The sequence below is a fragment of the Lissotriton vulgaris genome, chromosome 3_1, assembly GCF_964263255.1.
Source record: "Lissotriton vulgaris chromosome 3_1, aLisVul1.2, whole genome shotgun sequence".
Lineage (NCBI taxonomy): Eukaryota > Metazoa > Chordata > Amphibia > Caudata > Salamandridae > Lissotriton > Lissotriton vulgaris.
In genome coordinates, this window is record NC_141689.1 from 1,802,917,121 (window position 1) to 1,802,930,175 (window position 13,055).

General features: G+C 43.7%; 2 protein-coding genes across 2 annotated transcripts in view; one reads left to right on the forward strand and one right to left on the reverse strand.

Moving 5' to 3' along the window:
* The window catches only part of ELMOD2 (ELMO domain containing 2), a 173,071-nt gene extending 161,347 nt beyond the window's left edge, over positions 1-11,724 (reverse strand). Inside the window, exon 1 of the mRNA XM_086962234.1 lies at positions 11,552-11,724. The gene's annotated coding sequence lies outside the window, so the exon portion shown is untranslated. The remainder of the gene's footprint in view (positions 1-11,551) is intronic.
* Positions 11,725-11,764: 40 nt separating this feature from the next.
* The window catches only part of USP38 (ubiquitin specific peptidase 38), a 181,781-nt gene continuing 180,490 nt past the window's right edge, over positions 11,765-13,055 (forward strand). Inside the window, exon 1 of the mRNA XM_086962233.1 lies at positions 11,765-11,964. The gene's annotated coding sequence lies outside the window, so the exon portion shown is untranslated. The remainder of the gene's footprint in view (positions 11,965-13,055) is intronic.

Here is a 13,055-nt window from a genome sequence, read left to right on the forward strand (position 1 = left end):
CATGGAACTCGTTCGGCCAAGGAGGATGTTTCCCCTCTATATTGCCTGGAATGAATGGATGAAATGGCAAAATTTAGGAAATTCAAATTGCAAGCCTGTCATTTGTTAAAGAATACGAACTGACAACAGACTCAGCAGTAAAACTATGCAGCTCCTACTGTGGCAGGGGCCGGTACCAATAGGGCCTGTATTAATGCAACAACCTCTTACTAACTGCGCCGACTGCTTTTCACATATTGCTATATCCCGCCCATGGAATGTAATAGTTCTGTTTGGCATACATACCCTGTATTTATTTTTGGTGACCACAGTTCTCAATCTGGCATATACATTTACTTTTCTGTGCTACCTTAGGTGCCAAATATGTCCATCCTGACCTCAAGTAGAATCTGCATACAATCCAGCAACTTTCTAAAGTGCAAACAGCAATAAATTGCTGTTTGCACTTTAGAAAGTTACACACAGTCTGTGACTTAACTTTGAACTTTAAATGTATGGCCTGCATTGTTTGCGCTTTTAACTCTGCACCTTAAATTCATGGTACGTATTGTTGCAACACATTTTGATTGACCTTGCAGTAAGGAAAAGGTTGTAGGATATGAACATGAGTTCCGCCATGTTTGTATCTACCCAACTTTGTTGTACATGGTCTGTTGAATTTGTCCATGCTATTGCAACCCTTTTGTGTATGTGCTGACTTGTGCATATTCTTGTTCACCATGCCCTTTGAAAGCAACGAATGGTTGCTAAAATAAATACACCCTGTGAATCATTTGTGCTTATTGTAAGATAGGATACCACAGGCTGTTTCTATACAATTTGCAGTTGGTCAAGCTTTGTGATTATTTCGCTCATTTGCCTTGAAAATGTAGTGTGATAGGCTATTTTCTGGAAAGGAAATTTCCAACAGATTAGGGGTGCGGAGTGTAATCTGCATGCAGACTTGTTTGGTATACAGTATAAATACGAAAGGAGAATTGTTTCAAGTGTTCATTCCCTTCACAGACATGCTAACCCAGTGTTGGTTTGTGCCTGCTTGACCATGAAAATAACTGCTCTGTTTTACCTCTGACTACCTGTACTTTTTTAGATTTAAGTGGTCAAAAGTGGTACTATCCAGGTCACAACTGTAAACTTTCCACAAATGGCACCCCAGATGGAACATCTACATGGGACATCCAACAGCATTTGAGACAGTGGTGGAGATGACACGACCTGACACCGACTGATCGTGGGGCTCCTGCAAGAGGAGACTGATTTCTCGCAGCTGCCATGTGAAGTCCTGAACTGCTGTCCCTTGGCAACAAGATCTCCCCAGCAGCGGTTTCAAACTGATCAATCAAAATGAGGCTGAATTGACGAGTACATAGAGTCAGACATCTTCAACAAAAACCTGGTGAGATTATTCTGGGTTGTTTTGTAAGAGTTGTATTTGATTATTGATTGGTTGTTGGGTTTGAGAATTGTATTGCATTACATTAGTTGGGTCTTAGGTTTGACTGGATAAATAGGCCTGTATTGGAAAGCTTTCTCATTTAGATGGTATCTGACTTTAAGGGACAATTAGCAATCTAAGGAAATGCCTTTTGCGGTGTTGTTGGTATTCTTTCATGAGCCCAGGCCTGGATGAGTCCCAACCAGTCCCGGTTGAGGGTAGTCCTGCATGGAAGATGATGACAAAATATGTGACAGGTGTGAACTTGTGGAGCAGACTATGGCATCGATATACAAAGGGAAATGAGGATTTGAGATGGTCAATATTTGCAGCAATGTTTGTTTGACAGAAAGGTCAGACAAGCGATGTGGGAAAGTTTCAATCAATGGGAAAAACATGCTACAATGTTAACGACAAAAAGATAGGGAACTAGAACAGAAAAAGGGAGTGTTGAAAAAATCCAAGGCATATGACCAACCAAAACAAACTGAAAGTATTGACTGTATGGACAAAGAGTTTAGGATGACCACTAACAAGACATATGTGACACAAGACAAAAGACATGGGTACAGGGACGAGGTATTAGAGAGACTACTGGAGAATCCCCCACAATATGTCCCACAGGCTCCTATAACTGCCCCACAGGAACAAAATGTACCACCAGAGATGAGTCAGCAGGGAAATGCGCCTCTAGTACCCATTGCAAATGTACCAATTCTTCCTGCCCAATTACAGGTCAGTAATTGCCTGTCCCACCCGGACCAATACTCAATCTGCCCGCTGTTCAACAGCAGTCATATGCAGGACAAACAATACCTGCACCAAATGTACTGAAAACCCCTCAGGTGCGTTTTCTACCAAGACTAGTAACTGGAGGAACACCCTCTGCATCCCAATCAGTTAGAAACACGCCTGTGTGTACCCAGGTTTTGACTCTCAAGAATAGTTGTATGTGGAAAGGAGTGGGAGTTGGAGGGAGAACCTAATACCAGATATGAATCACAGAGAGCTGACCCAGAAGAACTAAAACAGATAGGCCATAGATGGATGGATGACATAAATGCCACCATAAATACTGTCAAATACTGTCAACAGTGAATAAGTTTGATGTTTTTCAGAAAAATCTACTCATTCAATATATGACTGAAAATATAGAGGACTGGTGGACATGGTGTAATAAAAATACCCAACAAGAGGTGTACAATTATGGAATGATGCGAAAAGTTACATGATCCCTTCCCCAGATTAGCCCATGGCTGTTAAAAATTGTTTGGATTGGGGTGCTAAAGTGAGAAGAAAATATCAATAAATGGAAAGAGAATATCCGATGAGGGAAATACACCCCTTTCTTGCACCTCCTGCTGCTGCTGGTGTTGCTGTTCACAACGAAATTCCAAATTTCGTCCATACTCCGTTGAACAGGAATGAATTAACAGCAATAACGAAAGATTTGCCAGACTTTAGGAAAAACCTGAAGGGGTTTTAAGAAGCCCAAGAGTCAGCCAGTAAACTATGTGTAATGACATTCAAGGACTTTGATCTATTTTTTGATGCCCTACTTCCTAGAGAAATATGGAAAGGAATACGTAGACATGATGATGAAGTACACTTTGGGCATGCCTGGGGACATTTTGAAAATCTAGACAGACAGAGAAGGTCAGGAGACAGACCAGATCAACCTATACTGGATTTGCCTGATCGCATAATTGCTAAATTGCTACTAATAATAGCAAGGGAAGACATAAATTGGGATAAAATAACAGCTTGTAAAAAAAAGCATACAGAAGAAATCTACGACTATTTCACTAGGATGGAGAAAATATTCACGGCTCAGGATTTGTCAACTGTGTCATGGGAAAAGAATGTTTGCTGACAAATTTGATTAAAGAATTAGGAGACTTGATTAAAGTGTCTGGGAGCACCTGGCCAACTAAAAAACCTGCAGATCTTTTGGTAAAGGCTATGTATTTTGAGAATTACCAGAAAATTAATAAAGAAAAGAATGATAAGAAAAGGAAAAAATAGAAAACAAATGTTTTCCTTCAGTAAGCCTTCCCAGAGAGGGAAAGACAAAGAGGTATGGGATATGCAACGGGAGCTGGAAGAGGGGCTAGCAGAGGCTCATCGGCTCCTGCACAGCAACAGAGAGCAGGATTAGGCTAAAATCAGTGCGCCTATTGCTTACAGGAAGGTCACTGGAAGAGTGAATGCCCTAGTCTACATGGCCAAGGAACTGTGGCGAGAGAAAGAGGTAGTACGGTGCCAAAAAATATAGGAAGAGGTGGCACAAATAGGCAAGATTTCACCCAGCGTCGAAATGACAATAGACGTCAGAATTATTTTGATGGCCAACAATGTGTTCTGCCAAGTCGTGTAAAACGTCTTCTGATGTCCCTACGTGATGCTTACAACACTTGACGAGAGCAGATACAGTACAAGACACTTATCATGGACTCATATGCGTCGACTTTTCGAGACTGATCCACATCAGAAGACGTTTTACACCACTTGGCAGGACAAATTGTTGTGGCCGTTTACTGATCAGTAGGGCACTTAAAAGGAATTAGAGGAAGAATACTTGGGATCGTTCAGCGACCGTTGAAAGAGTGTGGAAATAATATATTCACCAATATTTCACACATCATCAATAAAACTACTTGATGCACATGTCTACTAGACTACCCATGACTGCAAATTTAGCCTTGAAGAAGTCACTGAGTGACGAAGCACCTGTCAGCTGTTTTTCCTTGGTCTGAATACACGCTACGATCTACAACTATTTGAACTCTATCGTCTATTTTATTGAAGAATCATGTGAATATCAAGTTTTGAAACTATTGTTTATAACTATTGTTGAGAGTGCTTTGGTATTATGATCATATATGATACAAATATCATACTCCTCAAGCCTGGGTACATCTCGAAAGGGAACCAGGACGTGCTGAAAAGAGGAAATATCCTGAGGTTATCAGCCATCCCAAACCTAGCAGAGTTAACTTCAACTAATCTACTCTCAAAAGAGTTTATCCGCCTTGCAGCTCTTCCAGAACTCGAAGCCACCAAGGCTACCTGGCGAACGGCAACAATCACTCAAAAAGTACTAGCTGAGCATTGCATATTTAAAACTTGGGGAACAATCATAGCCCCTCACCAAAACCCAGGATATCCTTCCCCTCTGCTTAGTCCCAGCCATTGGATCGCAGCAGCTAGCCCGATAAGGTGTACCCAGTCAGTGTTGAGAGGGGCTCTGAGGCAGTCACCACAAAGGAGGCCGGCACCAAGCTACCAACAACAAAGTAGGACCCGAACAGCACCTGGACCATGAAACACATACCATGACTTCAGGCGGATCTTGAGAACTATAAATGGCCTCCTGAGTACTCAATGACAAAATCAACAGGCAGGCGTAGCCATCCCAGACAATAAAACCACCCTCTGCCTCTGCTCATGGAAAGTCAACGGACTGGCAAGCTAAACATCGGACCCAGAGGTCCTGCTCTACCTAGAGTCTTTCAGCATATAATGCTGAAAGAAACATTGCAGGCAGAAGCGAGTCACCTGCAGAAATTCTGTGCTTTGCGACACCAGCATTAAAGGGAGGAAGATTTGGCTACTTATCAGGAGGACTGACAATCTACGCATCCACTACTTGCACAACTTCTGCAAAGTTAGTGGATCCTGCCTCAAAGGCCACCATCGCAATCAAGACCAGCCTCTCCCTCAAGGGGTCACAGGACGAAGTAGTAATAGTAAACACCTACATCCGTCCAAAAAGCAAAGTAAAAGACTCTGAACATCGAATCGACCAATTACTAAATTACATAAGTACGTTGTACACATCAAACTTCCTCCTCTCGGGGATCTGAACCACCACCTCCAAGGTATGTCGCTGGAGGAGGTAGTGCGGAGCCAATCCCTATACTGGAACATACCAGCACAAAGTGGGAACTCCCATGGGAAAATGAACAGCAAAACCAGACACATACTGGACGATCTAGAGCACCTCAACCTCAGGGCACTTAGCGGAAGAATCCCTGAAGAATCCCCACCGGTGGCCACCTTCTACTCTTCCTCAACTTGCTCGACATTGGATTACACCTTCATCAGCCTCCCACTGTTTAATTGCATACCTGCATTCTGCTTAGGGGACAAGGGTGACAGCGACCATCGTCCGCAAGAAATACACCTATTAGCAACCGCACGCCCACTTTACCGCCTGAAAGAGGTCTTCGACTCCATTTACACGATCAGCTTTAAGAGAATCAAATTTGCTGTAGCAAATATTGAGACCCTGTCAGAATCAGCAATGGACTTGTTACAAGCATTAGTCAAACTTCATCCTCTCGGGGGATCTGAACCACCACCTCCAAGGTACGTCGCTATAGGAGGTAGTACAGAGCCAATCCCTATACTGGAACATACCAGCACAAAGTGGGAACTCCCATGGGACAATGAAGAGCAAAACCAGACACATCTTGGAAGATCTAGAGCACCTCAACCTCAGGGAACTTAGCGGAAGATTTCCAGAAGATTCCCCTCCGGCGGCCACCTTCTACTCTTCCTCAACTTGCTCAACATTGGATTACACCTTCATCAGCCTCCCACTGTTTAATTGCATACTTGCATTCCGCTTAGGGGACAAGGGTGACAGCGTACATCGACTGCAAGAAATACACCTATTAGCAACCGCACGCCCACTTTACCGCCTGAAAGAGGCCTCAGACTCCATTTACACGATCAGCTTTAAGAGAATCAAATTTGCTGTACCAGAAATTGAAACCCAGTCAGCATCAGCAATGGACTTGTTACAAGCACATACAGAAGCATCAAATAGTCACATAATCAAATGGGAATGCTTTACTGCTAGTCTGGCAGACCTACATGCCACATCACTGAAAACAAACCCCCATCAGGACTCCACCAAGGGAAGCAGGATCACGCATGGCCAACGGATACAATTAAAGAAATTTAAAAGAGTGATAAATAGCACTCTAAGATCTCTTCGATACAGCCCAGGTAGAACAATCCTCCACACACTCCTCCAACAACAAAGATCCTCACTCAAAAACCTGAAGTGGGAAATTAACAGAGCATGGGAGGACAAGCTTTTTGCCAAAATTACTGCATGACATCAACTGCAATGACAGTGCATGCTTCTTGGGAACAGTCAATAAGATAATGCACCCACACCATGGAGGAATTGCATCTCACATTTCAGAGGAGACCTGGGTACATTTTCTAAGTGATCACTTAAACCACCAAACCGGGCAAAAAGGTCTAAGGGACCAATTCAACCACCACACAGTGCAAAAAGCAGAAAGCCAGACATCCAGAAAAACGGTAGAATACTGCACCACAGGAAACCTACTACGGAAGGACGATATCATACGCACGCCGGACATAACAGAAGTACTGAAGTATGAAGAAGCCATGGTTTCAAGTATTCACCGGATAAGGCAAAAGGAAGGAAGGGGTCACGGGCCCGAATGGCATTCCACCAGAGCTTTTCAAACACAGTGGGGATGACTAGGCTGGAATCCTTGGCCCTCTCTTCCAGGAAGTTAGTTCCCTCTGCATAACTCCAGCATCATGGAAAGGCTCAACGATCTCTCCAATCCACAAAAACGGAGATAAGTCACTACCCCAAAACTACCGTTTGGTGGCCTTAAACGACAACAAGGCAAAATATTTTGCAGGCACTGTGCTAGCGGAACTCACATCTTGGGCAGCGGAGAATGCAGTAATTCCATTTAACCAGACAGGATTCTGCAAAATGCCAGGCAGGACAACAAACATCCTGGCCATCTCACTACTTATAGATGCGGCAAATACCTCTAATCTCCCATTACACCTTTGCTTCATCGACTTCAGTGCAGCCTTTGATCATGTCAATTGGGCAAAGCTGTGGGGTAAGCTGACCCTCTGGAAAATTCCCCAACCTCTACTAAACATATTGATACTTCTTCACACGGATAAATGCGTACAGGTGAAACTAGGAGCAGGCACACACCTTTCCAGGCGAGTACCAACAACCAAAAGCCTCAAGTAGGGGTGTGTGCTCGCTTCCATCTTATTTAATCCATTTTTGGCCGAATTGACGCAGGAACTCAACATCAGAAACTCCTCACACCAAAGCTAGGAGGAAAGACCTTAACCAGTTTCCTGTATGCTGACGATGTGGTCCTGGTCAGTCACACACAGGTGGGTCTACAACATCCCCGCAACAAAATGAAGGATTATACTACAGAGAATAGCCTGAAGGTCAACTATGGAAAAACATGAACAATGACCATCAATAAAAAGAGAAAAAGGCCATGGACCTGGCACCTGGGCAGCAGAAGAATATAAGTACCTGGGCATCGTTATCGAAAAAGAAGGTCTCTTTTCCCAACAGAAAGAAGTAATCAAAAGTAAAGGCCTGGCGATTGCAGTAACACAAACAAATCTCAAATCAAAACTGATGGGGCCCATTTTAAGTCCCCTTTTCAGGACTGCACATACCAAAATTCTTCCAATAATCACCTATGGCAGCAAATCCATGCAAGGCAGAGACACCAAGATACTGGACAGCACTGTAGTCAAAGCATACAGAATCATGTTCAGCCTTCCAAAACACACCTCACCAGCTCAGATACGACTGGTGTTCAGCCTATTAAGCCAATCCTTGGCCAGGAATGGAGCTTACATTGTCTGTGGAATAAGATCAAGATTTCCACGCCAAACACCTTTAAACAACTATTAAGGCATGAATTACTACAGAAAGATACATCACCCCCAAGAAGCTACCTCTAGGAATCCCTGGCAACAACTGGGCTGGCGCATCTCTGAAACTTACACATGGACGATACAGTCTTAAAGAAACTGGAATGGAAAGTAATAAAACAACTTTCACTTGTGGAGGACAAGGCTATTTTCTCAGCTTGAGCTCACGCCTGGATGACCTTAAATAACTACAGAGCTCTTGCACCTCAGAACTATTTTAACCTAGATTAACCTAGATCGTTTAAAACAAAATTCCTGGGGCACCGCCTTACACTACTCCTGTGTGCCGTGAACCTTCCACCTAGGTTGAAGGACTCAGCACACACTTCCTGCCGCTTATGTGGCAATGGGACCTGCTGCACCTTCTATGTACCTGTAAGGAGCTGTTGGACCAAAGATGCATCCGTTTCCGGAGGCAAGGAGTGTTTGCCTATTTCAAGCCTGAAGACCTAAAGCTAAACTGTAGGCTGGTAAAATTTCTCATGCTAGTGGAAAAGAAAATGCCACAGGCCACGGAACGGAACAGGTACATGGACGCATCGACCCCCGCAGATTCTGAGCCGCAAAGCATTGGCATGCTCGGCTCACCTACCCTGCACTAGGTATGAGAACACCAATGACAGAGTGAACATTGTTAACAATATACTATCTATCCAACCATCATGCCAGGGGCGTTAATTGTTGGTTTATACAACTTTACTGCACAACACTTTGCACTAAGTTAAAGTCTCAGAATAAGTTGCCAAACAGTTTATATACACATTTTTAGCAATACTGATCCAGCACACAAACTATTATTTTGTAAACATGTACAGTAGTAATCAAAGTTCGTGAATCACAATGGAAAAACATTCAGTAGCAGAATCTTGGATGTTTTTAGAAGTTCAATATTTATTTGGTTCTTCACAAATGTAGCCCACGGACTACATTTGTGAAGAACCAAATAAAGATGGATCAGTATTGCTAAAAATTGTATGTCGGAACAATTCTTTTTTCTAGGAGATTTAGGGGAATAGAATCTCCGATCCGTGGCACCATAAAAAAGAACGAACAAGGCAGTACACAGGATAGGTGCAATTGTGCTTAAAACCCCTTTCCCCAATTCTTTTGTTCTCAAATAGTTTATATCCAAATGTTATTTCTGTATATCTATAGTTTTAATGCTGTTTGCTTTCTGTGCATGGGTTCTTATCTACCCTGCACTAGGAAAGGGTACAAAAGGACAGGGTGAACTTTGATAACAATACACTATCAATCATAACTATCTGGCCAAGAACATTACTGGCTGGTTAAAACAACTATAGCACTTTACATGTATGGAAATGTTAATGACATGTTGCCAAATAGTTTAGGCATGTTATTTTACTATGTATATTTATGGTTTTAAAAAGCAGCTTGATTGTTATGCACTGGTATTTTTTAACTCTACCATAACCTTAAACACACATTTGGCAGTTGAATGTCGCTCACAAGCAGTGCTTTAAATGGGCCGGTACTCACCAGTACTGAGTACCGGCACTTGTCATTTTTAGTGAGCTGAGTACCGGCACTTCTCCACTGCCAAGGAGAGTACCGGTACGCAAGAAATATTCGCTCATTGCTGCTAGTGCTGCTGAGCTCGAAGCAGTCAGAGCAGAGTAGATCTGACATCCGAAGCGCCTCTCTAGCCCTTAGCAGAGCCACCGCTGAACCATTCAGCAGCGGCTCATTTGCATTATGCCCGGCATGTGGGATGTTCAGGTGTTGGAGATTTCACCATCCTGCTGTGTCTGAGAGGAGTCCCCATCCAGGTCTGCTCTGTCAATCTCATTTGCACCGTGGCTGGCGCTGAGAAGTAACTAAGGAATAATCCGAAGGGAGCCTTGTGTGTATTTGTCTGCTTATGTGTTTGTGTTTGCCTGACATTGTGTATGTTTGTCAGAGAAATTAGATCATAGAGGAAGAGAATCGGGACACTTAAAGGGTATTTGAAAAGAAACGTGTGGAATGCTCGTTTCTGTGTGTATGTGTGCGCACTCTACAAGATCTAAGGATTTCACTTAAGTCAAGCAAGTAGGAAGAATATGACATTAGGAGGCTGCAAATATTACAACAAGGAAACATTAACATTTCGTGTTTACCCTTCATTTCATGTAATGAGTTAACACGTTTTGTTTAGATTAATACATTTCTCACGTGTTTTGGTCTGTCCTGCAAGTGGTGTCTGAGACGCAACTAGCGCCACAATTTTTTTGGGGGGCGGGAGGGTTGATAAAAAAATGTGTGTGTGGAAGGGGGGGGGGGTCTTCTTCCAGCAATAGGCAGAGTAGAGATCCAGGGGTTCTAAGAAGGGGTGAAAAAACAACAAAGCCTCGTTAGGAAGTAAATGGTCTTTTAAAGACCTGTGAAGTACTCTGTGCGGCTGCTATAAGACAGACGCTAGACCAGCCAGCCTACAACAGCCAGAAAACTGTCTGTGTGTAGCTGTCTCAGCCCGGGCTGACACACCGGAGGAGGGGGGATGGGGGGCTGTAGCCCTTTGAGCCCAATGGGCGTTGCGAGTCTGAGTGGTGTAAAACGTATTATTAGTGATGCTATGCCAGCATCTCGTTGGTTATGGGACACACTGATTATTAGCCTGAAAGTGTGAATAGTACTGGAGATGGCTTGGATGCACTCATACTTTACAAGCTCCTTCCATTATGATTTAGGGCTTGTTCCAAACAAATCTTCACACCACCCTTTCTTAGCATATGTAGCTGTTAAACTGCACATATCCTAAGTTTGAGACTACTATCAGGCAGTTCAAGGGCAAAATGAATACTCAATAGAAGTGTCTTTGTATCAGCATGTCTCGCTCCGCCTCTAACCCCGCCCACTAACCACACCCCTAACTCAATTTAATGAGTACCTGCACTTATATTTTCCCATTTGAAGCACTGCTCACAAGTATAATCAAACCATGGAAATGGCACATATAAGCAATTTATAACTTGGCAGCTATGATCTGATGCGAAACAACATCATCTAGGCTGTTGGAAATTCGTAAGAACAGAAGACTCAGAGCAAGTTTGTTTTCTTTGCCAGTCTTTAATGGTCATCTTTCGTCTACTTCTCAACGGTATACAGGGGGGGGGGGGATCAGATTATTATACTCTGTCAGTTAAAAATAAATCTAGGATACACAAACTAGGAGTAAAATTCTTGAATATCTTCGAGGCAAAAAATCCCAAGATGGAATGATCCCTTTATTTCATAAGTAAGTCTCAACATCACGTGCCTTTTCAAAGATACTGACTATAACACACGATGTGTTAAACGCTATCCTACCTTTAAGGTTAATAACTGTACAGAAAATAAGAATTTTGAACCTACCAGTTGAGTGAAATGCCTGGGGTAGCCAAGGACGCCAGCACCACAAACAATCTGCTAGCTCAGTTGCTCTCAGCTTCGCCTGCCTGTCATCTGAGCTGAGCGAACCCACTCGCTGTCTGCGTGGTTACTGAAAGCATCAGATAGTACCCCTGGCATTGAAAGGGAAAGAGGACTACGTCTTGCTCTTCCCGTTCCGGCGCAGGGCGCTTTCTCGTGACGTCAATGCGCAGAGATCGTCCCTCCCCGGGTGACAGTGCGAGTGCTGCCAGTGGAACATGGCCGGTAGCACGGGAAGCTGGAGGAGGCATGGCCCCCCTCTGCATCGGCAGTGGTGTACGGGCGATTACTGCAACTTAGTCTGAAGCCAGTTGAGGTCTTGCGCCGAGAACGGAGTCTGCACCGGCCACCTGCCTGTAGGTATCCCGGGCACAGCAACTGATGGAAGGGAACCAAAACTAGAACGTGACAATTCCTGTGCTGGCAAGGGGCATATGAGTTTGTCTGGAGGGCTTAGTCTGTGGCGACTCTGGGTTCAGGCTTAAGAATGCGAGTATTATTGCCGTGTTTAGAGGCACCCTTTAGTTGCTGTCAGTGGTGTTTTGGGGGATGAGCCTCTTTTCCATGGTTCTAGTGGAGTCTCGCGCCTTTGCTCCCAGGTCTCCTCCAGGTCATAATGACATCAGAAAGCACCGATTGGGGTGTGAGGGGTGGGGGGGGGGGGCGTTTTGAGTGGCATTGCTGCCCAGAGAGCGCACGCCGCTCTAGGGGCCTGTGCCGCCCAGGTGGAGAAAAATGTCATTGGTAATCAAGGGTTTTCTTATTTGTGTCGCCTCCATCATTGCTGATGTTGACAGATACTCTCTGCAGTGCTGTCTGCTTGCGCTCTGAACATCTTGTACCCCCTCAGCTGTTAGCGAACGGGGTTCATGCTAGCGACTATCTGCACGTAAGGGCGCTTTAAGGAAATGACAACAGAAAGCGGCAGTGATGCAGCTCTTTGCATCTGTCATCATGAGTCATTGTTTGTTCACAACAAATGTTGGGAAAGCTGCAGCCATCTCTATAGTGGGCTCCTTGGGTAAGTGGAAGTTGTGCCTTGTATTTCATTTACCCTTATCTTCTCTTTCTTTCTATTTTGACCTCTTCTATCCAAGCCCAGTCAAAGTCGATACAATTATTTTCCAAGTTTACATTTTATTTACATTTTATATTCTTTTGTGTCCCAGTCGTTTGTCTTTCATTCAAATTATTATAGCATCGGGTGTCAATTTCTGCTGCGCCCCACATAGTAGATTGCGTGTAATGAATTCTATTCTGTAAAGAAAACCTTTTGTCTTCACTTAATTGATGGAGAGGTGGTAGTTCATAGGTTCGAACAGATACATTTTAATTTTCTTTGTACAGGCTAGATATTTCGTTTTGGAAACCACTCACGGCTAGATTATAAATGAGCAACATTTATATTGTTGTGAGCCTTTGTTCAAAGGGGCATTAAAGGAATTGA